General features: G+C 50.6%; 16 non-coding genes across 16 annotated transcripts; all 16 read left to right on the top strand.

Moving 5' to 3' along the window:
- The first annotated feature begins 941 nt into the window (after positions 1 to 941).
- LOC126119060 (5S ribosomal RNA) lies at positions 942 to 1,060 on the top strand. The gene has a single exon (XR_007525818.1). It is a non-coding gene; the product is annotated as a 5S ribosomal RNA (ribosomal RNA).
- A 1,132-nt stretch (positions 1,061 to 2,192) lies between these two features.
- LOC126119059 (5S ribosomal RNA) lies at positions 2,193 to 2,311 on the top strand. Its single transcript, XR_007525817.1, has one exon. It is a non-coding gene; the product is annotated as a 5S ribosomal RNA (ribosomal RNA).
- A 1,130-nt stretch (positions 2,312 to 3,441) lies between these two features.
- Positions 3,442 to 3,560, top strand: LOC126119058 (5S ribosomal RNA). The gene has a single exon (XR_007525816.1). It is a non-coding gene; the product is annotated as a 5S ribosomal RNA (ribosomal RNA).
- Positions 3,561 to 4,691: 1,131 nt separating this feature from the next.
- LOC126119057 (5S ribosomal RNA) lies at positions 4,692 to 4,810 on the top strand. The gene has a single exon (XR_007525815.1). It is a non-coding gene; the product is annotated as a 5S ribosomal RNA (ribosomal RNA).
- Positions 4,811 to 5,941: 1,131 nt separating this feature from the next.
- Positions 5,942 to 6,061, top strand: LOC126119061 (5S ribosomal RNA). Its single transcript, XR_007525819.1, has one exon. It is a non-coding gene; the product is annotated as a 5S ribosomal RNA (ribosomal RNA).
- Positions 6,062 to 7,192: 1,131 nt separating this feature from the next.
- LOC126119056 (5S ribosomal RNA) lies at positions 7,193 to 7,311 on the top strand. The gene has a single exon (XR_007525814.1). It is a non-coding gene; the product is annotated as a 5S ribosomal RNA (ribosomal RNA).
- A 1,130-nt stretch (positions 7,312 to 8,441) lies between these two features.
- Positions 8,442 to 8,560, top strand: LOC126119054 (5S ribosomal RNA). Its single transcript, XR_007525813.1, has one exon. It is a non-coding gene; the product is annotated as a 5S ribosomal RNA (ribosomal RNA).
- A 1,128-nt stretch (positions 8,561 to 9,688) lies between these two features.
- LOC126119053 (5S ribosomal RNA) lies at positions 9,689 to 9,807 on the top strand. Its single transcript, XR_007525812.1, has one exon. It is a non-coding gene; the product is annotated as a 5S ribosomal RNA (ribosomal RNA).
- A 1,130-nt stretch (positions 9,808 to 10,937) lies between these two features.
- On the top strand, positions 10,938 to 11,056 carry LOC126119069 (5S ribosomal RNA). Its single transcript, XR_007525826.1, has one exon. It is a non-coding gene; the product is annotated as a 5S ribosomal RNA (ribosomal RNA).
- A 1,130-nt stretch (positions 11,057 to 12,186) lies between these two features.
- On the top strand, positions 12,187 to 12,305 carry LOC126119068 (5S ribosomal RNA). The gene has a single exon (XR_007525825.1). It is a non-coding gene; the product is annotated as a 5S ribosomal RNA (ribosomal RNA).
- A 1,130-nt stretch (positions 12,306 to 13,435) lies between these two features.
- Positions 13,436 to 13,554, top strand: LOC126119067 (5S ribosomal RNA). Its single transcript, XR_007525824.1, has one exon. It is a non-coding gene; the product is annotated as a 5S ribosomal RNA (ribosomal RNA).
- Positions 13,555 to 14,692: 1,138 nt separating this feature from the next.
- LOC126119065 (5S ribosomal RNA) lies at positions 14,693 to 14,813 on the top strand. Its single transcript, XR_007525823.1, has one exon. It is a non-coding gene; the product is annotated as a 5S ribosomal RNA (ribosomal RNA).
- A 1,138-nt stretch (positions 14,814 to 15,951) lies between these two features.
- Positions 15,952 to 16,070, top strand: LOC126119062 (5S ribosomal RNA). The gene has a single exon (XR_007525820.1). It is a non-coding gene; the product is annotated as a 5S ribosomal RNA (ribosomal RNA).
- Positions 16,071 to 17,215: 1,145 nt separating this feature from the next.
- Positions 17,216 to 17,334, top strand: LOC126119064 (5S ribosomal RNA). Its single transcript, XR_007525822.1, has one exon. It is a non-coding gene; the product is annotated as a 5S ribosomal RNA (ribosomal RNA).
- A 1,133-nt stretch (positions 17,335 to 18,467) lies between these two features.
- Positions 18,468 to 18,586, top strand: LOC126119052 (5S ribosomal RNA). Its single transcript, XR_007525811.1, has one exon. It is a non-coding gene; the product is annotated as a 5S ribosomal RNA (ribosomal RNA).
- Positions 18,587 to 19,722: 1,136 nt separating this feature from the next.
- On the top strand, positions 19,723 to 19,840 carry LOC126119063 (5S ribosomal RNA). The gene has a single exon (XR_007525821.1). It is a non-coding gene; the product is annotated as a 5S ribosomal RNA (ribosomal RNA).
- The last annotated feature ends 412 nt before the right edge of the window (positions 19,841 to 20,252 follow it).

Below are 20,252 nucleotides of genomic sequence, written 5' to 3'. Positions count from 1 at the left end.
AACAACACACTACGAATCGACAGATGAGTTCTGAAACAAGTCAGGGCCTACTGTTTTGTAGCAGTGCTAAATTCCACAAAGAAAATAAACAAACAAAAAAAAAAAAAAAAAAAAGAAATAAAATCTTCCGTTCTCGTCCGATCACCGAAGTGAAGCAACGACGTTAGTAGTACTCGGAAGGGTGAGCGCCTGGGAACTCTGGCTGTGTTCATTTTTCTCTTTTCAGTCGCTACTCCTGGCAGCCAGCCTTTTTCCATATCACCTTTCTGTTGTGACAAAGAGACTTCCTCAAGCATTTTAAACGGCCGTAAGGTACGAAACTGCAGTAATTAACTCAGTTTGAAGGAGAATGTGCAAACCAAGTTTGCCAGGAAGTCTGTGAAAACGAGAAAACAGTACGAATCGGGCGGTATGCTCCGAAATACGGTAGCGCCTATCGTTCTGCAGCGGCGTACAGCTCCAAATTCGGTTTGTAATCATAAATTTATTCTTTTGTCGTTTTGCCGCCTCCCGCAGACGTTTCTCGCGCTTGTGCTGTCATATGGACCGCGACCCGAGCGGCAGCGAGCGGCAGTCGAGCAAAGTCGGGACAAGTCGGGACGGGAGGGGGGAGAGGCGCGAATGCCCGCGAATTACGCAAATATCTGGAAGCGCGGCGTGTGTCAGCCAGGTGAGAAAGCCTCCGTCGGTCCAGCAGGACACTGCCACACCCCGCGGCCACACGCACCAAACGAATGACAGGCGGCGCACCGAGCAGCTGTGTTGTGCGCCGCACCTACGCTCGGCAGTCGCCTATGAGACGCCGAGCCGAGCGCGCACTCCGCGCCACCTTCGAGGTGGAAGGACGTGCTTTGCGTCAAATGTGCCACGGAAAGCGGCGATTGCGTGTGTTGCGAGAAGAGGCGAATGCTTCTTGTGTGGTGCGGCTACAGTATAAGGACGCCAACGGCCATACCATGTTGAATACACCGGTTCTCGTCCGATCACCGAAGTTAAGCAACATCGGGCCCGGTTAGTACTTGGATGGGTGACCGCCTGGGAACACCGGGTGCTGTTGGCTCTATCTCATTTTTTCATTTTTACGTCGCTACACCTGCCAGCCCTCTTTTCATACTAACTTTCAGGTGTCGACAAAGATGCTTCCACAAGTATTTTAAACTACTGTATCAAACGTCAGATACGAAATTACAGTAATGAACTCAGTTTGAGCAAGAATGCGCGAAAGAAGAGTGCTAGAACGCCTCGGAAAGAACAACACACTACGAATCGACAGATGAGTTCTGAAACAAGTCAGGGCCTACTGTTTTGTAGCAGTGCTAAATTCCACAAAGAAAATAAACAAACAAAAAAAAAAAAAAAAAAAAGAAATAAAATCTTCCGTTCTCGTCCGATCACCGAAGTGAAGCAACGACGTTAGTAGTACTCGGAAGGGTGAGCGCCTGGGAACTCTGGCTGTGTTCATTTTTCTCTTTTCAGTCGCTACTCCTGGCAGCCAGCCTTTTTCCATATCACCTTTCTGTTGTGACAAAGAGACTTCCTCAAGCATTTTAAACGGCCGTAAGGTACGAAACTGCAGTAATTAACTCAGTTTGAAGGAGAATGTGCAAACCAAGTTTGCCAGGAAGTCTTTGAAAACGACAAAACAGTACGAATCGGGCGGTATGCTCCGAAATACGTTAGCGCCTATCGTTCTGCAGCGGCGTACAGCTCCAAATTCGGTTTGTAATCATAAATTTATTCTTTTGTCGTTTTGCCGCCTCCCGCAGACGTTTCTCGCGCTTGTGCTGTCATATGGACCGCGACCCGAGCGGCAGCGAGCGGCAGTCGAGCAAAGTCGGGACAAGTCGGGACGGGAGGGGGGAGAGGCGCGAATGCCCGCGAATTACGCAAATATCTGGAAGCGCGGCGTGTGTCAGCCAGGTGAGAAAGCCTCCGTCGGTCCAGCAGGACACTGCCACACCCCGCGGCCACACGCACCAAACGAATGACAGGCGGCGCACCGAGCAGCTGTGTTGTGCGCCGCACCTACGCTCGGCAGTCGCCTATGAGACGCCGAGCCGAGCGCGCACTCCGCGCCACCTTCGAGGTGGAAGGACGTGCTTTTTCGTCAAATGTGCCACGGGAAGCGGCGATTGCGTGTGTTGCGAGAAGAGGCGAATGCTTCTTGTGTGGTGCGGCTACAGTATAAGGACGCCAACGGCCATACCATGTTGAATACACCGGTTCTCGTCCGATCACCGAAGTTAAGCAACATCGGGCCCGGTTAGTACTTGGATGGGTGACCGCCTGGGAACACCGGGTGCTGTTGGCTCTATCTCATTTTTTCATTTTTACGTCGCTACACCTGCCAGCCCTCTTTTCATACTAACTTTCAGGTGTCGACAAAGATGCTTCCACAAGTATTTTAAACTACTGTATCAAACGTCAGATACGAAATTACAGTAATGAACTCAGTTTGAGCAAGAATGCGCGAAAGAAGAGTGCTAGAACGCCTCGGAAAGAACAACACACTACGAATCGACAGATGAGTTCTGAAACAAGTCAGGGCCTACTGTTTTGTAGCAGTGCTAAATTCCACAAAGAAAATAAACAAACAAAAAAAAAAAAAAAAAAAGAAATAAAATCTTCCGTTCTCGTCCGATCACCGAAGTGAAGCAACGACGTTAGTAGTACTCGGAAGGGTGAGCGCCTGGGAACTCTGGCTGTGTTCATTTTTCTCTTTTCAGTCGCTACTCCTGGCAGCCAGCCTTTTTCCATATCACCTTTCTGTTGTGACAAAGAGACTTCCTCAAGCATTTTAAACGGCCGTAAGGTACGAAACTGCAGTAATTAACTCAGTTTGAAGGAGAATGTGCAAACCAAGTTTGCCAGGAAGTCTGTGAAAACGAGAAAACAGTACGAATCGGGCGGTATGCTCCGAAATACGGTAGCGCCTATCGTTCTGCAGCGGCGTACAGCTCCAAATTCGGTTTGTAATCATAAATTTATTCTTTTGTCGTTTTGCCGCCTCCCGCAGACGTTTCTCGCGCTTGTGCTGTCATATGGACCGCGACCCGAGCGGCAGCGAGCGGCAGTCGAGCAAAGTCGGGACAAGTCGGGACGGGAGGGGGGAGAGGCGCGAATGCCCGCGAATTACGCAAATATCTGGAAGCGCGGCGTGTGTCAGCCAGGTGAGAAAGCCTCCGTCGGTCCAGCAGGACACTGCCACACCCCGCGGCCACACGCACCAAACGAATGACAGGCGGCGCACCGAGCAGCTGTGTTGTGCGCCGCACCTACGCTCGGCAGTCGCCTATGAGACGCCGAGCCGAGCGCGCACTCCGCGCCACCTTCGAGGTGGAAGGACGTGCTTTGCGTCAAATGTGCCACGGAAAGCGGCGATTGCGTGTGTTGCGAGAAGAGGCGAATGCTTCTTGTGTGGTGCGGCTACAGTATAAGGACGCCAACGGCCATACCATGTTGAATACACCGGTTCTCGTCCGATCACCGAAGTTAAGCAACATCGGGCCCGGTTAGTACTTGGATGGGTGACCGCCTGGGAACACCGGGTGCTGTTGGCTCTATCTCATTTTTTCATTTTTACGTCGCTACACCTGCCAGCCCTCTTTTCATACTAACTTTCAGGTGTCGACAAAGATGCTTCCACAAGTATTTTAAACTACTGTATCAAACGTCAGATACGAAATTACAGTAATGAACTCAGTTTGAGCAAGAATGCGCGAAAGAAGAGTGCTAGAACGCCTCGGAAAGAACAACACACTACGAATCGACAGATGAGTTCTGAAACAAGTCAGGGCCTACTGTTTTGTAGCAGTGCTAAATTCCACAAAGAAAATAAACAAACAAAAAAAAAAAAAAAAAAAGAAATAAAATCTTCCGTTCTCGTCCGATCACCGAAGTGAAGCAACGACGTTAGTAGTACTCGGAAGGGTGAGCGCCTGGGAACTCTGGCTGTGTTCATTTTTCTCTTTTCAGTCGCTACTCCTGGCAGCCAGCCTTTTTCCATATCACCTTTCTGTTGTGACAAAGAGACTTCCTCAAGCATTTTAAACGGCCGTAAGGTACGAAACTGCAGTAATTAACTCAGTTTGAAGGAGAATGTGCAAACCAAGTTTGCCAGGAAGTCTTTGAAAACGACAAAACAGTACGAATCGGGCGGTATGCTCCGAAATACGTTAGCGCCTATCGTTCTGCAGCGGCGTACAGCTCCAAATTCGGTTTGTAATCATAAATTTATTCTTTTGTCGTTTTGCCGCCTCCCGCAGACGTTTCTCGCGCTTGTGCTGTCATATGGACCGCGACCCGAGCGGCAGCGAGCGGCAGTCGAGCAAAGTCGGGACAAGTCGGGACGGGAGGGGGGAGAGGCGCGAATGCCCGCGAATTACGCAAATATCTGGAAGCGCGGCGTGTGTCAGCCAGGTGAGAAAGCCTCCGTCGGTCCAGCAGGACACTGCCACACCCCGCGGCCACACGCACCAAACGAATGACAGGCGGCGCACCGAGCAGCTGTGTTGTGCGCCGCACCTACGCTCGGCAGTCGCCTATGAGACGCCGAGCCGAGCGCGCACGTCCGCGCCACCTTCGAGGTGGAAGGACGTGCTTTGCGTCAAATGTGCCACGGAAAGCGGCGATTGCGTGTGTTGCGAGAAGAGGCGAATGCTTCTTGTGTGGTGCGGCTACAGTATAAGGACGCCAACGGCCATACCATGTTGAATACACCGGTTCTCGTCCGATCACCGAAGTTAAGCAACATCGGGCCCGGTTAGTACTTGGATGGGTGACCGCCTGGGAACACCGGGTGCTGTTGGCTCTATCTCATTTTTTCATTTTTTACGTCGCTACACCTGCCAGCCCTCTTTTCATACTAACTTTCAGGTGTCGACAAAGATGCTTCCACAAGTATTTTAAACTACTGTATCAAACGTCAGATACGAAATTACAGTAATGAACTCAGTTTGAGCAAGAATGCGCGAAAGAAGAGTGCTAGAACGCCTCGGAAAGAACAACACACTACGAATCGACAGATGAGTTCTGAAACAAGTCAGGGCCTACTGTTTTGTAGCAGTGCTAAATTCCACAAAGAAAATAAACAAACAAAAAAAAAAAAAAAAAAGAAATAAAATCTTCCGTTCTCGTCCGATCACCGAAGTGAAGCAACGACGTTAGTAGTACTCGGAAGGGTGAGCGCCTGGGAACTCTGGCTGTGTTCATTTTTCTCTTTTCAGTCGCTACTCCTGGCAGCCAGCCTTTTTCCATATCACCTTTCTGTTGTGACAAAGAGACTTCCTCAAGCATTTTAAACGGCCGTAAGGTACGAAACTGCAGTAATTAACTCAGTTTGAAGGAGAATGTGCAAACCAAGTTTGCCAGGAAGTCTGTGAAAACGAGAAAACAGTACGAATCGGGCGGTATGCTCCGAAATACGGTAGCGCCTATCGTTCTGCAGCGGCGTACAGCTCCAAATTCGGTTTGTAATCATAAATTTATTCTTTTGTCGTTTTGCCGCCTCCCGCAGACGTTTCTCGCGCTTGTGCTGTCATATGGACCGCGACCCGAGCGGCAGCGAGCGGCAGTCGAGCAAAGTCGGGACAAGTCGGGACGGGAGGGGGGAGAGGCGCGAATGCCCGCGAATTACGCAAATATCTGGAAGCGCGGCGTGTGTCAGCCAGGTGAGAAAGCCTCCGTCGGTCCAGCAGGACACTGCCACACCCCGCGGCCACACGCACCAAACGAATGACAGGCGGCGCACCGAGCAGCTGTGTTGTGCGCCGCACCTACGCTCGGCAGTCGCCTATGAGACGCCGAGCCGAGCGCGCACTCCGCGCCACCTTCGAGGTGGAAGGACGTGCTTTGCGTCAAATGTGCCCACGGAAAGCGGCGATTGCGTGTGTTGCGAGAAGAGGCGAATGCTTCTTGTGTGGTGCGGCTACAGTATAAGGACGCCAACGGCCATACCATGTTGAATACACCGGTTCTCGTCCGATCACCCGAAGTTAAGCAACATCGGGCCCGGTTAGTACTTGGATGGGTGACCGCCTGGGAACACCGGGTGCTGTTGGCTCTATCTCATTTTTTCATTTTTACGTCGCTACACCTGCCAGCCCTCTTTTCATACTAACTTTCAGGTGTCGACAAAGATGCTTCCACAAGTATTTTAAACTACTGTATCAAACGTCAGATACGAAATTACAGTAATGAACTCAGTTTGAGCAAGAATGCGCGAAAGAAGAGTGCTAGAACGCCTCGGAAAGAACAACACACTACGAATCGACAGATGAGTTCTGAAACAAGTCAGGGCCTACTGTTTTGTAGCAGTGCTAAATTCCACAAAGAAAATAAACAAACAAAAAAAAAAAAAAAAAAAAGAAATAAAATCTTCCGTTCTCGTCCGATCACCGAAGTGAAGCAACGACGTTAGTAGTACTCGGAAGGGTGAGCGCCTGGGAACTCTGGCTGTGTTCATTTTTCTCTTTTCAGTCGCTACTCCTGGCAGCCAGCCTTTTTCCATATCACCTTTCTGTTGTGACAAAGAGACTTCCTCAAGCATTTTAAACGGCCGTAAGGTACGAAACTGCAGTAATTAACTCAGTTTGAAGGAGAATGTGCAAACCAAGTTTGCCAGGAAGTCTGTGAAAACGAGAAAACAGTACGAATCGGGCGGTATGCTCCGAAATACGGTAGCGCCTATCGTTCTGCAGCGGCGTACAGCTCCAAATTCGGTTTGTAATCATAAATTTATTCTTTTGTCGTTTTGCCGCCTCCCGCAGACGTTTCTCGCGCTTGTGCTGTCATATGGACCGCGACCCGAGCGGCAGCGAGCGGCAGTCGAGCAAAGTCGGGACAAGTCGGGACGGGAGGGGGGAGAGGCGCGAATGCCCGCGAATTACGCAAATATCTGGAAGCGCGGCGTGTGTCAGCCAGGTGAGAAAGCCTCCGTCGGTCCAGCAGGACACTGCCACACCCCGCGGCCACACGCACCAAACGAATGACAGGCGGCGCACCGAGCAGCTGTGTTGTGCGCCGCACCTACGCTCGGCAGTCGCCTATGAGACGCCGAGCCGAGCGCGCACTCCGCGCCACCTTCGAGGTGGAAGGACGTGCTTTGCGTCAAATGTGCCACGGAAAGCGGCGATTGCGTGTGTTGCGAGAAGAGGCGAATGCTTCTTGTGTGGTGCGGCTACAGTATAAGGACGCCAACGGCCATACCATGTTGAATACACCGGTTCTCGTCCGATCACCGAAGTTAAGCAACATCGGGCCCGGTTAGTACTTGGATGGGTGACCGCCTGGGAACACCGGGTGCTGTTGGCTCTATCTCATTTTTTCATTTTTACGTCGCTACACCTGCCAGCCCTCTTTTCATACTAACTTTCAGGTGTCGACAAAGATGCTTCCACAAGTATTTTAAACTACTGTATCAAACGTCAGATACGAAATTACAGTAATGAACTCAGTTTGAGCAAGAATGCGCGAAAGAAGAGTGCTAGAACGCCTCGGAAAGAACAACACACTACGAATCGACAGATGAGTTCTGAAACAAGTCAGGGCCTACTGTTTTGTAGCAGTGCTAAATTCCACAAAGAAAATAAACAAACAAAAAAAAAAAAAAAAAAAGAAATAAAATCTTCCGTTCTCGTCCGATCACCGAAGTGAAGCAACGACGTTAGTAGTACTCGGAAGGGTGAGCGCCTGGGAACTCTGGCTGTGTTCATTTTTCTCTTTTCAGTCGCTACTCCTGGCAGCCAGCCTTTTTCCATATCACCTTTCTGTTGTGACAAAGAGACTTCCTCAAGCATTTTAAACGGCCGTAAGGTACGAAACTGCAGTAATTAACTCAGTTTGAAGGAGAATGTGCAAACCAAGTTTGCCAGGAAGTCTGTGAAAACGAGAAAACAGTACGAATCGGGCGGTATGCTCCGAAATACGGTAGCGCCTATCGTTCTGCAGCGGCGTACAGCTCCAAATTCGGTTTGTAATCATAAATTTATTCTTTTGTCGTTTTGCCGCCTCCCGCAGACGTTTCTCGCGCTTGTGCTGTCATATGGACCGCGACCCGAGCGGCAGCGAGCGGCAGTCGAGCAAAGTCGGGACAAGTCGGGACGGGAGGGGGGAGAGGCGCGAATGCCCGCGAATTACGCAAATATCTGGAAGCGCGGCGTGTGTCAGCCAGGTGAGAAAGCCTCCGTCGGTCCAGCAGGACACTGCCACACCCCGCGGCCACACGCACCAAACGAATGACAGGCGGCGCACCGAGCAGCTGTGTTGTGCGCCGCACCTACGCTCGGCAGTCGCCTATGAGACGCCGAGCCGAGCGCGCACTCCGCGCCACCTTCGAGGTGGAAGGACGTGCTTTGCGTCAAATGTGCCACGGAAAGCGGCGATTGCGTGTGTTGCGAGAAGAGGCGAATGCTTCTTGTGTGGTGCGGCTACAGTATAAGGACGCCAACGGCCATACCATGTTGAATACACCGGTTCTCGTCCGATCACCGAAGTTAAGCAACATCGGGCCCGGTTAGTACTTGGATGGGTGACCGCCTGGGAACACCGGGTGCTGTTGGCTCTATCTCATTTTTTCATTTTTACGTCGCTACACCTGCCAGCCCTCTTTTCATACTAACTTTCAGGTGTCGACAAAGCTTCCACAAGTATTTTAAACTACTGTATCAAACGTCAGATACGAAATTACAGTAATGAACTCAGTTTGAGCAAGAATGCGCGAAAGAAGAGTGCTAGAACGCCTCGGAAAGAACAACACACTACGAATCGACAGATGAGTTCTGAAACAAGTCAGGGCCTACTGTTTTGTAGCAGTGCTAAATTCCACAAAGAAAATAAACAAACAAAAAAAAAAAAAAAAAAAGAAATAAAATCTTCCGTTCTCGTCCGATCACCGAAGTGAAGCAACGACGTTAGTAGTACTCGGAAGGGTGAGCGCCTGGGAACTCTGGCTGTGTTCATTTTTCTCTTTTCAGTCGCTACTCCTGGCAGCCAGCCTTTTTCCATATCACCTTTCTGTTGTGACAAAGAGACTTCCTCAAGCATTTTAAACGGCCGTAAGGTACGAAACTGCAGTAATTAACTCAGTTTGAAGGAGAATGTGCAAACCAAGTTTGCCAGGAAGTCTGTGAAAACGAGAAAACAGTACGAATCGGGCGGTATGCTCCGAAATACGGTAGCGCCTATCGTTCTGCAGCGGCGTACAGCTCCAAATTCGGTTTGTAATCATAAATTTATTCTTTTGTCGTTTTGCCGCCTCCCGCAGACGTTTCTCGCGCTTGTGCTGTCATATGGACCGCGACCCGAGCGGCAGCGAGCGGCAGTCGAGCAAAGTCGGGACAAGTCGGGACGGGAGGGGGGAGAGGCGCGAATGCCCGCGAATTACGCAAATATCTGGAAGCGCGGCGTGTGTCAGCCAGGTGAGAAAGCCTCCGTCGGTCCAGCAGGACACTGCCACACCCCGCGGCCACACGCACCAAACGAATGACAGGCGGCGCACCGAGCAGCTGTGTTGTGCGCCGCACCTACGCTCGGCAGTCGCCTATGAGACGCCGAGCCGAGCGCGCACATCCGCGCCACCTTCGAGGTGGAAGGACGTGCTTTGCGTCAAATGTGCCACGGAAAGCGGCGATTGCGTGTGTTGCGAGAAGAGGCGAATGCTTCTTGTGTGGTGCGGCTACAGTATAAGGACGCCAACGGCCATACCATGTTGAATACACCGGTTCTCGTCCGATCACCGAAGTTAAGCAACATCGGGCCCGGTTAGTACTTGGATGGGTGACCGCCTGGGAACACCGGGTGCTGTTGGCTCTATCTCATTTTTTCATTTTTACGTCGCTACACCTGCCAGCCCTCTTTTCATACTAACTTTCAGGTGTCGACAAAGATGCTTCCACAAGTATTTTAAACTACTGTATCAAACGTCAGATACGAAATTACAGTAATGAACTCAGTTTGAGCAAGAATGCGCGAAAGAAGAGTGCTAGAACGCCTCGGAAAGAACAACACACTACGAATCGACAGATGAGTTCTGAAACAAGTCAGGGCCTACTGTTTTGTAGCAGTGCTAAATTCCACAAAGAAAATAAACAAACAAAAAAAAAAAAAAAAAAAGAAATAAAATCTTCCGTTCTCGTCCGATCACCGAAGTGAAGCAACGACGTTAGTAGTACTCGGAAGGGTGAGCGCCTGGGAACTCTGGCTGTGTTCATTTTTCTCTTTTCAGTCGCTACTCCTGGCAGCCAGCCTTTTTCCATATCACCTTTCTGTTGTGACAAAGAGACTTCCTCAAGCATTTTAAACGGCCGTAAGGTACGAAACTGCAGTAATTAACTCAGTTTGAAGGAGAATGTGCAAACCAAGTTTGCCAGGAAGTCTGTGAAAACGAGAAAACAGTACGAATCGGGCGGTATGCTCCGAAATACGGTAGCGCCTATCGTTCTGCAGCGGCGTACAGCTCCAAATTCGGTTTGTAATCATAAATTTATTCTTTTGTCGTTTTGCCGCCTCCCGCAGACGTTTCTCGCGCTTGTGCTGTCATATGGACCGCGACCCGAGCGGCAGCGAGCGGCAGTCGAGCAAAGTCGGGACAAGTCGGGACGGGAGGGGGGAGAGGCGCGAATGCCCGCGAATTACGCAAATATCTGGAAGCGCGGCGTGTGTCAGCCAGGTGAGAAAGCCTCCGTCGGTCCAGCAGGACACTGCCACACCCCGCGGCCACACGCACCAAACGAATGACAGGCGGCGCACCGAGCAGCTGTGTTGTGCGCCGCACCTACGCTCGGCAGTCGCCTATGAGACGCCGAGCCGAGCGCGCACTCCGCGCCACCTTCGAGGTGGAAGGACGTGCTTTGCGTCAAATGTGCCACGGAAAGCGGCGATTGCGTGTGTTGCGAGAAGAGGCGAATGCTTCTTGTGTGGTGCGGCTACAGTATAAGGACGCCAACGGCCATACCATGTTGAATACACCGGTTCTCGTCCGATCACCGAAGTTAAGCAACATCGGGCCCGGTTAGTACTTGGATGGGTGACCGCCTGGGAACACCGGGTGCTGTTGGCTCTATCTCATTTTTTCATTTTTACGTCGCTACACCTGCCAGCCCTCTTTTCATACTAACTTTCAGGTGTCGACAAAGATGCTTCCACAAGTATTTTAAACTACTGTATCAAACGTCAGATACGAAATTACAGTAATGAACTCAGTTTGAGCAAGAATGCGCGAAAGAAGAGTGCTAGAACGCCTCGGAAAGAACAACACACTACGAATCGACAGATGAGTTCTGAAACAAGTCAGGGCCTACTGTTTTGTAGCAGTGCTAAATTCCACAAAGAAAATAAACAAACAAAAAAAAAAAAAAAAAAAGAAATAAAATCTTCCGTTCTCGTCCGATCACCGAAGTGAAGCAACGACGTTAGTAGTACTCGGAAGGGTGAGCGCCTGGGAACTCTGGCTGTGTTCATTTTTCTCTTTTCAGTCGCTACTCCTGGCAGCCAGCCTTTTTCCATATCACCTTTCTGTTGTGACAAAGAGACTTCCTCAAGCATTTTAAACGGCCGTAAGGTACGAAACTGCAGTAATTAACTCAGTTTGAAGGAGAATGTGCAAACCAAGTTTGCCAGGAAGTCTGTGAAAACGAGAAAACAGTACGAATCGGGCGGTATGCTCCGAAATACGGTAGCGCCTATCGTTCTGCAGCGGCGTACAGCTCCAAATTCGGTTTGTAATCATAAATTTATTCTTTTGTCGTTTTGCCGCCTCCCGCAGACGTTTCTCGCGCTTGTGCTGTCATATGGACCGCGACCCGAGCGGCAGCGAGCGGCAGTCGAGCAAAGTCGGGACAAGTCGGGACGGGAGGGGGGAGAGGCGCGAATGCCCGCGAATTACGCAAATATCTGGAAGCGCGGCGTGTGTCAGCCAGGTGAGAAAGCCTCCGTCGGTCCAGCAGGACACTGCCACACCCCGCGGCCACACGCACCAAACGAATGACAGGCGGCGCACCGAGCAGCTGTGTTGTGCGCCGCACCTACGCTCGGCAGTCGCCTATGAGACGCCGAGCCGAGCGCGCACTCCGCGCCACCTTCGAGGTGGAAGGACGTGCTTTGCGTCAAATGTGCCACGGAAAGCGGCGATTGCGTGTGTTGCGAGAAGAGGCGAATGCTTCTTGTGTGGTGCGGCTACAGTATAAGGACGCCAACGGCCATACCATGTTGAATACACCGGTTCTCGTCCGATCACCGAAGTTAAGCAACATCGGGCCCGGTTAGTACTTGGATGGGTGACCGCCTGGGAACACCGGGTGCTGTTGGCTCTATCTCATTTTTTCATTTTTACGTCGCTACACCTGCCAGCCCTCTTTTCATACTAACTTTCAGGTGTCGACAAAGATGCTTCCACAAGTATTTTAAACTACTGTATCAAACGTCAGATACGAAATTACAGTAATGAACTCAGTTTGAGCAAGAATGCGCGAAAGAAGAGTGCTAGAACGCCTCGGAAAGAACAACACACTACGAATCGACAGATGAGTTCTGAAACAAGTCAGGGCCTACTGTTTTGTAGCAGTGCTAAATTCCACAAAGAAAATAAACAAACAAAAAAAAAAAAAAAAAAAGAAATAAAATCTTCCGTTCTCGTCCGATCACCGAAGTGAAGCAACGACGTTAGTAGTACTCGGAAGGGTGAGCGCCTGGGAACTCTGGCTGTGTTCATTTTTCTCTTTTCAGTCGCTACTCCTGGCAGCCAGCCTTTTTCCATATCACCTTTCTGTTGTGACAAAGAGACTTCCTCAAGCATTTTAAACGGCCGTAAGGTACGAAACTGCAGTAATTAACTCAGTTTGAAGGAGAATGTGCAAACCAAGTTTGCCAGGAAGTCTGTGAAAACGAGAAAACAGTACGAATCGGGCGGTATGCTCCGAAATACGGTAGCGCCTATCGTTCTGCAGCGGCGTACAGCTCCAAATTCGGTTTGTAATCATAAATTTATTCTTTTGTCGTTTTGCCGCCTCCCGCAGACGTTTCTCGCGCTTGTGCTGTCATATGGACCGCGACCCGAGCGGCAGCGAGCGGCAGTCGAGCAAAGTCGGGACAAGTCGGGACGGGAGGGGGGAGAGGCGCGAATGCCCGCGAATTACGCAAATATCTGGAAGCGCGGCGTGTGTCAGCCAGGTGAGAAAGCCTCCGTCGGTCCAGCAGGACACTGCCACACCCCGCGGCCACACGCACCAAACGAATGACAGGCGGCGCACCGAGCAGCTGTGTTGTGCGCCGCACCTACGCTCGGCAGTCGCCTATGAGACGCCGAGCCGAGCGCGCACTCCGCGCCACCTTCGAGGTGGAAGGACGTGCTTTGCGTCAAATGTGCCACGGAAAGCGGCGATTGCGTGTGTTGCGAGAAGAGGCGAATGCTTCTTGTGTGGTGCGGCTACAGTATAAGGACGCCAACGGCCATACCATGTTGAATACACCGGTTCTCGTCCGATCACCGAAGTTAAGCAACATCGGGCCCGGTTAGTACTTGGATGGGTGACCGCCTGGGAACACCGGGTGCTGTTGGCTCTATCTCATTTTTTCATTTTTACGTCGCTACACCTGCCAGCCCTCTTTTCATACTAACTTTCAGGTGTCGACAAAGATGCTTCCACAAGTATTTTAAACTACTGTATCAAACGTCAGATACGAAATTACAGTAATGAACTCAGTTTGAGCAAGAATGCGCGAAAGAAGAGTGCTAGAACGCCTCGGAAAGAACAACACACTACGAATCGACAGATGAGTTCTGAAACAAGTCAGGGCCTACTGTTTTGTAGCAGTGCTAAATTCCACAAAGAAAATAAACAAACAAAAAAAAAAAAAAAAAAAAGAAATAAAATCTTCCGTTCTCGTCCGATCACCGAAGTGAAGCAACGACGTTAGTAGTACTCGGAAGGGTGAGCGCCTGGGAACTCTGGCTGTGTTCATTTTTCTCTTTTCAGTCGCTACTCCTGGCAGCCAGCCTTTTTTCCATATCACCTTTCTGTTGTGACAAAGAGACTTCCTCAAGCATTTTAAACGGCCGTAAGGTACGAAACTGCAGTAATTAACTCAGTTTGAAGGAGAATGTGCAAACCAAGTTTGCCAGGAAGTCTGTGAAAACGAGAAAACAAGTACGAATCGGGCGGTATGCTCCGAAATACGGTAGCGCCTATCGTTCTGCAGCGGCGTACAGCTCCAAATTCGGTTTGTAATCATAAATTTATTCTTTTGTCGTTTTGGAGCCGCCTCCCCGCAGACGTTTCTCGCGCTTGTGCTGTCATATGGGACCGCGACCCGAGCGGCAGCGAGCGGCAGTCGAGCAAAGTCGGGACAAGTCGGGACGGGGAGGGGGGAGAGGCGCGAATGCCCGCGAATTACGCAAATATCTGGAAGCGCGGCGTGTGTCAGCCAGGTGAGAAAGCCTCCGTCGGTCCAGCAGGACACTGCCACACCCCGCGGCCACACGCACCAAACGAATGACAGGCGGCGCACCGAGCAGCTGTGTTGTGCGCCGCACCTACGCTCGGCAGTCGCCTATGAGACGCCGAGCCGAGCGCGCACTCCGCGCCACCTTCGAGTGGAAGGACGTGCTTTGCGTCAAATGTGCCACGGAAAGCGGCGATTGCGTGTGTTGCGAGAAGAGGCGAATGCTTCTTGTGTGGTGCGGCTACAGTATAAGGACGCCAACGGCCATACCATGTTGAATACACCGGTTCTCGTCCGATCACCGAAGTTAAGCAACATCGGGCCCGGTTAGTACTTGGATGGCGTGACCCGCCTGGGAACACCGGGTGCTGTTGGGCTCTATCTCATTTTTTCATTTTTACGTCGCTACACCTGCCAGCCCTCTTTTCATACTAACTTTCAGGTGTCGACAAAGATGCTTCCACAAGTATTTTAAACTACTGTATCAAACGTCAGAACGAAATTACAGTAATGAACTCAGTTTGAGCAAGAATGCGCGAAAGAAGAGTGCTAGAACGCCTCGGAAAGAACAAACACACTACGAATCGACAGAGAGTTCTGAAACAAGTCAGGGCCTACTGTTTTGTAGCAGTGCTAAATTCCACAAAGAAAATAAACAAACAAAAAAAAAAAAAAAAAAAAGAAATAAAATCTTCCGTCTCTCGTCCGATCACCGAAGTGAAGCAACGACGTTAGTAGTACTCGGAAGGGTGAGCGCCTGGGAACTCTGGCTGTGTTCATTTTTCTCTTTTCAGTCGCTACTCCTGGCAGCCAGCCTTTTCCATATCACCTTTCTGTTGTGACAAAGAGACTTCCTCAAGCATTTTAAACGGCCGTAAGGTACGAAACTGCAGTAATTAAACTCAGTTTGAAGGAGAATGTGCAAACCAAGTTTGCCAGGAAGTCTGTGAAAACGAGAAAACAGTACGAATCGGGCGGTATGCTCCGAAATACGGTAGCGCCTATCGTTCTGCAGCGGCCGTACAGCTCCAAATTCGGTTTGTAATCATAAATTTATTCTTTTGTCGTTTTGCCGCCTCCCGCAGACGTTTCTCGCGCTTGTGCTGTCATATGACCGCGACCCGAGCGGCAGCGAGCGGCAGTCGAGCAAAGTCGGGACAAGTCGGGACGGGAGGGGGGAGAGGCGCGAATGCCCGCGAATTACGCAAATATCTGGAAGCGCGGCGTGTGTCAGCCAGGTGAGAAAGCCTCCGTCCGTCGTCCAGCAGGACACTGCCACACCCCGCGGCCACACGCACCAAACGAATGACAGGCGGCGCACCGAGCAGCTGTGTTGTGCGCCGCACCTACGCTCGGCAGTCGCCTATGAGACGCCGAGCCAGAGCGCGCACTCCGCGCCACCTTCGAGGTGGAAGGACGTGCTTTGCGTCCAAATGTGCCACGGAAAGCGGCGATTGCGTGTGTTGCGAGAAGAGGGCGAATGCTTCTTGTGTGGTGCGGCTACAGTATAAGGACGCCAACGGCCATACCATGTTGAATACACCGGTTCTCGTCCGATCACCGAAGTTAAGCAACATCGGGCCCGGTTAGTACTTGGATGGGTGACCGCCTGGGAACACCGGGTGCTGTTTGGCTCTATCTCATTTTTTCATTTTTACGTCGCTACACCTGCCAGCCCTCTTTTCATACTAACTTTCAGGTGTCGACAAAGATGCTTCCACAAGTATTTTAAACTACTGTATCAAACGTCAGATACGAAATTACAGTAATGAACTCAGTTTGAGCAAGAATGCGCGAAAGAAGAGTGCTAGAACGCCTCGGAAAGAACAACACACACTACGAATCGAACAGATGAGTTCTGAAACAAGTCAGGGCCTACTGTTTTGTAGCAGTGCTAAATTCCACAAAGAAAATAAACAAACAAAAAAAAAAAAAAAAAAAAAGAAATAAAATCTTCCGTTCTCGTCCGATCACCGAAGTGAAGCAACGACGTTAGTAGTACTCGGAAGGGTGAGCGCCTGGGAACTCTGGCTGTGTTCATTTTTCTCTTTTCAGTCGCTACTCCTGGCAGCCAGCCTTTTTCCATATCACCTTTCTGTTGTGACAAAGAGACTTCCTCAAGCATTTTAAACGGCCGTAAGGTACGAAACTGCAGTAATTAACTCAGTTTGAAGGAGAATGTGCAAACAAGTTTGCCAGGAAAGTCTGTGGAAAACGAGAAAACAGTACGAATCGGGCGGTATGCTCCGAAATACGGTAGCGCCTATCGTTCTGCAGCGGCGTACAGCTCCAAATTCGGTTTGTAATCATAAATTTATTCTTTTGTCGTTTTGCCCGCCTCCCCGCAGACGTTTTCTCGCGCTTGTGCTGTCATATGGACCCCGCGACCCGAGCGGGCAGCGAGCGGCAGTCGAGCAAAGTCGGGACAAGTCGGGACGGGAGGGGGGAGAGGCGCGAATGCCCGCGAATTACGCAAATATCTGGAAGCGCGGCGTGTGTCAGCCAGGTGAGAAAGCCTCCGTCGGTCCAGCAGGACAACTGCCACACCCCGCGGCCACACGCACCAAACGAATGACAGGCGGCGCACCGAGCAGCTGTGTTGTGCGCCGCACCTACGCTCGGCAGTCCGCCTATGAGACGCCGAGCCGAGCGCGCACTCCGCGCCACCTTCGAGGTGGAAGGACGTGCTTTGCGTCAAATGTGCCACGGAAAGCGGCGATTGCGTGTGTTGCGAGAAGAGGCGAATGCTTCTTGTGTGGTGCGGCTACAGTATAAGGACGCCAACGGCCATACCATGTTGAATACACCGGTTCTCGTCCGATCACCGAAGTTAAGCAACATCGGGCCCGGTTAGTACTTGGATGGGTGACCGCCTGGGAACACCGGGTGCTGTTGGCTCTATCTCATTTTTTCATTTTTACGTCGCTACACCTGCCAGCCCTCTTTTCATACTAACTTTCAGGTGTCGACAAAGATGCTTCCACAAGTATTTTAAACTACTGTATCAAACGTCAGATACGAAATTACAGTAATGAACTCAGTTTGAGCAAGAATGCGCGAAAGAAGAGTGCTAGAACGCCTCGGAAAGAACAACACACTACGAATCGACAGATGAGTTCTGAAACAAGTCAGGGCCTACTGTTTTGTAGCAGTGCTAAATTCCACAAAGAAAATAAACAAACAAAAAAAAAAAAAAAAAAAAGAAATAAAATCTTCCGTTCTCGTCCGATCACCGAAGTGAAGCAACGACGTTAGTAGTACTCGGAAGGGTGAGCGCCTGGAACTCTGGGCTGTGTTCATTTTTCTCTTTTCAGTCGCTACTCCTGGCAGCCAGCCTTTTTCCATATCACCTTTCTGTTGTGACAAAGAGACTTCCTCAAGCATTTTAAACGGCCGTAAGGTACGAAACTGCAGTAATTAACTCAGTTTGAAGGAGAATGTGCAAACCAAGTTTGCCAGGAAGTCTGTGAAAACGAGAAAACAGTACGAATCGGGCGGTATGCTCCGAAATACGGTAGCGCCTATCGTTCTGCAGCGGCGTACAGCTCCAAATTCGGTTTGTAATCATAAATTTATTCTTTTGTCGTTTTGCCGCCTCCCGCAGACGTTTCTCGCGCTTGTGCTGTCATATGGACCGCGACCCGAGCGGCAGCGAGCGGCAGTCGAGCAAAGTCGGGACAAGTCGGGACGGGAGGGGGGAGAGGCGCGAATGCCCGCGAATTACGCAAATATCTGGAAGCGCGGCGTGTGTCAGCCAGGTGAAGAAAGCCTCCGTCGGTCCAGCAGGACACTGCCACACCCCGCGGCCACACGCACCAAACGAATGACAGGCGGCGCACCGAGCAGCTGTGTTGTGCGCCGCACCTACGCTCGGCAGTCGCCTATGAGACGCCGAGCCGAGCGCGCACTCCGCGCCACCTTCGAGGTGGAAGGACGTGCTTTGCGGTCAAATGTGCCACGGAAAGCGGCGATTGCGTGTGTTGCGAGAAGAGGCGAATGCTTCTTGTGTGGTGCGGCTACAGTATAAGGACGCCAACGGCCATACCATGTTGAATACACCGGTTCTCGTCCGATCACCGAAGTTAAGCAACATCGGGCCCGGTTAGTACTTGGATGGGTGACCGCCTGGGAACACCGGGTGCTGTTGGCTCTATCTCATTTTTTCATTTTTTACGTCGCTACAACCTGCCAGCCCTCTTTTCATACTAACTTTCAGGTGTCGACAAAGATGCTTCCACAAGTATTTAAAACTACTGTATCAAACGTCAGATACGAAATTACAGTAATGAACTCAGTTTGAGCAAGAATGCGCGAAAGAAGAGTGCTAGAAACGCCTCGGAAAGAACAACACACTACGAATCGACAGATGAGTTCTGAAACAAGTCAGGGCCTACTGTTTTGTAGCAGTGCTAAATTCCACAAAGAAAATAAACAAACAAAAAAAAAAAAAAAAAAAAGAAATAAAATCTTCCGTTCTCGTCCGATCACCGAAGTGAAGCAACGACGTTAGTAGTACTCGGAAGGGTGAGCGCCTGGGAACTCTGGCTGTGTTCATTTTTCTCTTTTCAGTCGCTACTCCTGGCAGCCAGCCTTTTTCCATATCACCTTTCTGTTGTGACAAAGAGACTTCCTCAAGCATTTTAAACGGCCGTAAGGTACGAAACTGCAGTAATTAACTCAGTTTGAAGGAGAATGTGCAAACCAAGTTGCCAGAAGTCTGTGAAAACGAGAAAACAGTACGAATCGGGCGGTATGCTCCGAAATACGGTAGCGCCTATCGTTCTGCAGCGGCGTACAGCTCCAAATTCGGTTGTAATCATAAATTTATTCTTTTGTCGTTTTGCCGCCTCCCGCAGACGTTTCTCGCGCTTGTGCTGTCATATGGACCGCGACCCGAGCGGCAGCGAGCGGCAGTCGAGCAAAGTCGGGACACAGTCGGGACGGGAGGGGGGAGAGGCGCGAATGCCCGCGAATTACGCAAATATCTGGAAGCGCGGCGTGTGTCAGCCAGGTGAGAAAGCCTCCGTCGGTCCAGCAGGACACTGCCCACACCCCGCGGCCACACACGCACCAAACGAATGACAGGCGGCGCACCGAGCAGCTGTGTTGTGCGCCGCACCTACGCTCGGCAGTCGCCTATGAGACGCCGAGCCGAGCGCGCACTCCGCGCCACCTTCGAGGTGGAAGGACGGTGCTTTGCGTCAAATGTGCCACGGAAAGCGGCGATTGCGTGTGTTGCGAGAAGAGGCGAATGCTTCTTGTGTGGTGCGGCTACAGTATAAGGACGCCAACGGCCATACCATGTTGAATACACCGGTTCTCGTCCGATCACCGAAGTTAAGCAACATCGGGCCCGGTTAGTACTTGGATGGGTGACGCCTGGGAACACCGGGTGCTGTTGGCTCTATCTCATTTTTTCATTTTTACGTCCGCTACACCTGCCAGCCCTCTTTTCATACTAACTTTCAGGTGTCGACAAAGATGCTTCCACAAGTATTTTAAACTACTGTATCAAACGTCAGATACGAAATTACAGTAATGAACTCAGTTTGAGCAAGAATGCGCGAAAGAAGAGTGCTAGAACGCCTCGGAAAGAACAACACACTACGAATCGACAGATGAGTTCTGAAACAAGTCAGGGCCTACTGTTTGTAGCAGTGCTAAATTCCACAAAGAAAATAAACAAACAAAAAAAAAAAAAAAAAAAAGAAATAAAATCTTCCGTTCTCGTCCGATCACCGAAGTGAAGCAACGACGTTAGTAGTACTCGGAAGGGTGAGCGCCTGGGAACTCTGGCTGTGTTCATTTTTCTCTTT

The sequence above is a fragment of the Schistocerca cancellata genome, unplaced genomic scaffold (assembly GCF_023864275.1).
Source record: "Schistocerca cancellata isolate TAMUIC-IGC-003103 unplaced genomic scaffold, iqSchCanc2.1 HiC_scaffold_363, whole genome shotgun sequence".
Lineage (NCBI taxonomy): Eukaryota > Metazoa > Arthropoda > Insecta > Orthoptera > Acrididae > Schistocerca > Schistocerca cancellata.
The sequence above is the reverse complement of the archived record's forward strand: the minus strand, read 5'-3'. Positions and strand labels throughout refer to the sequence as shown.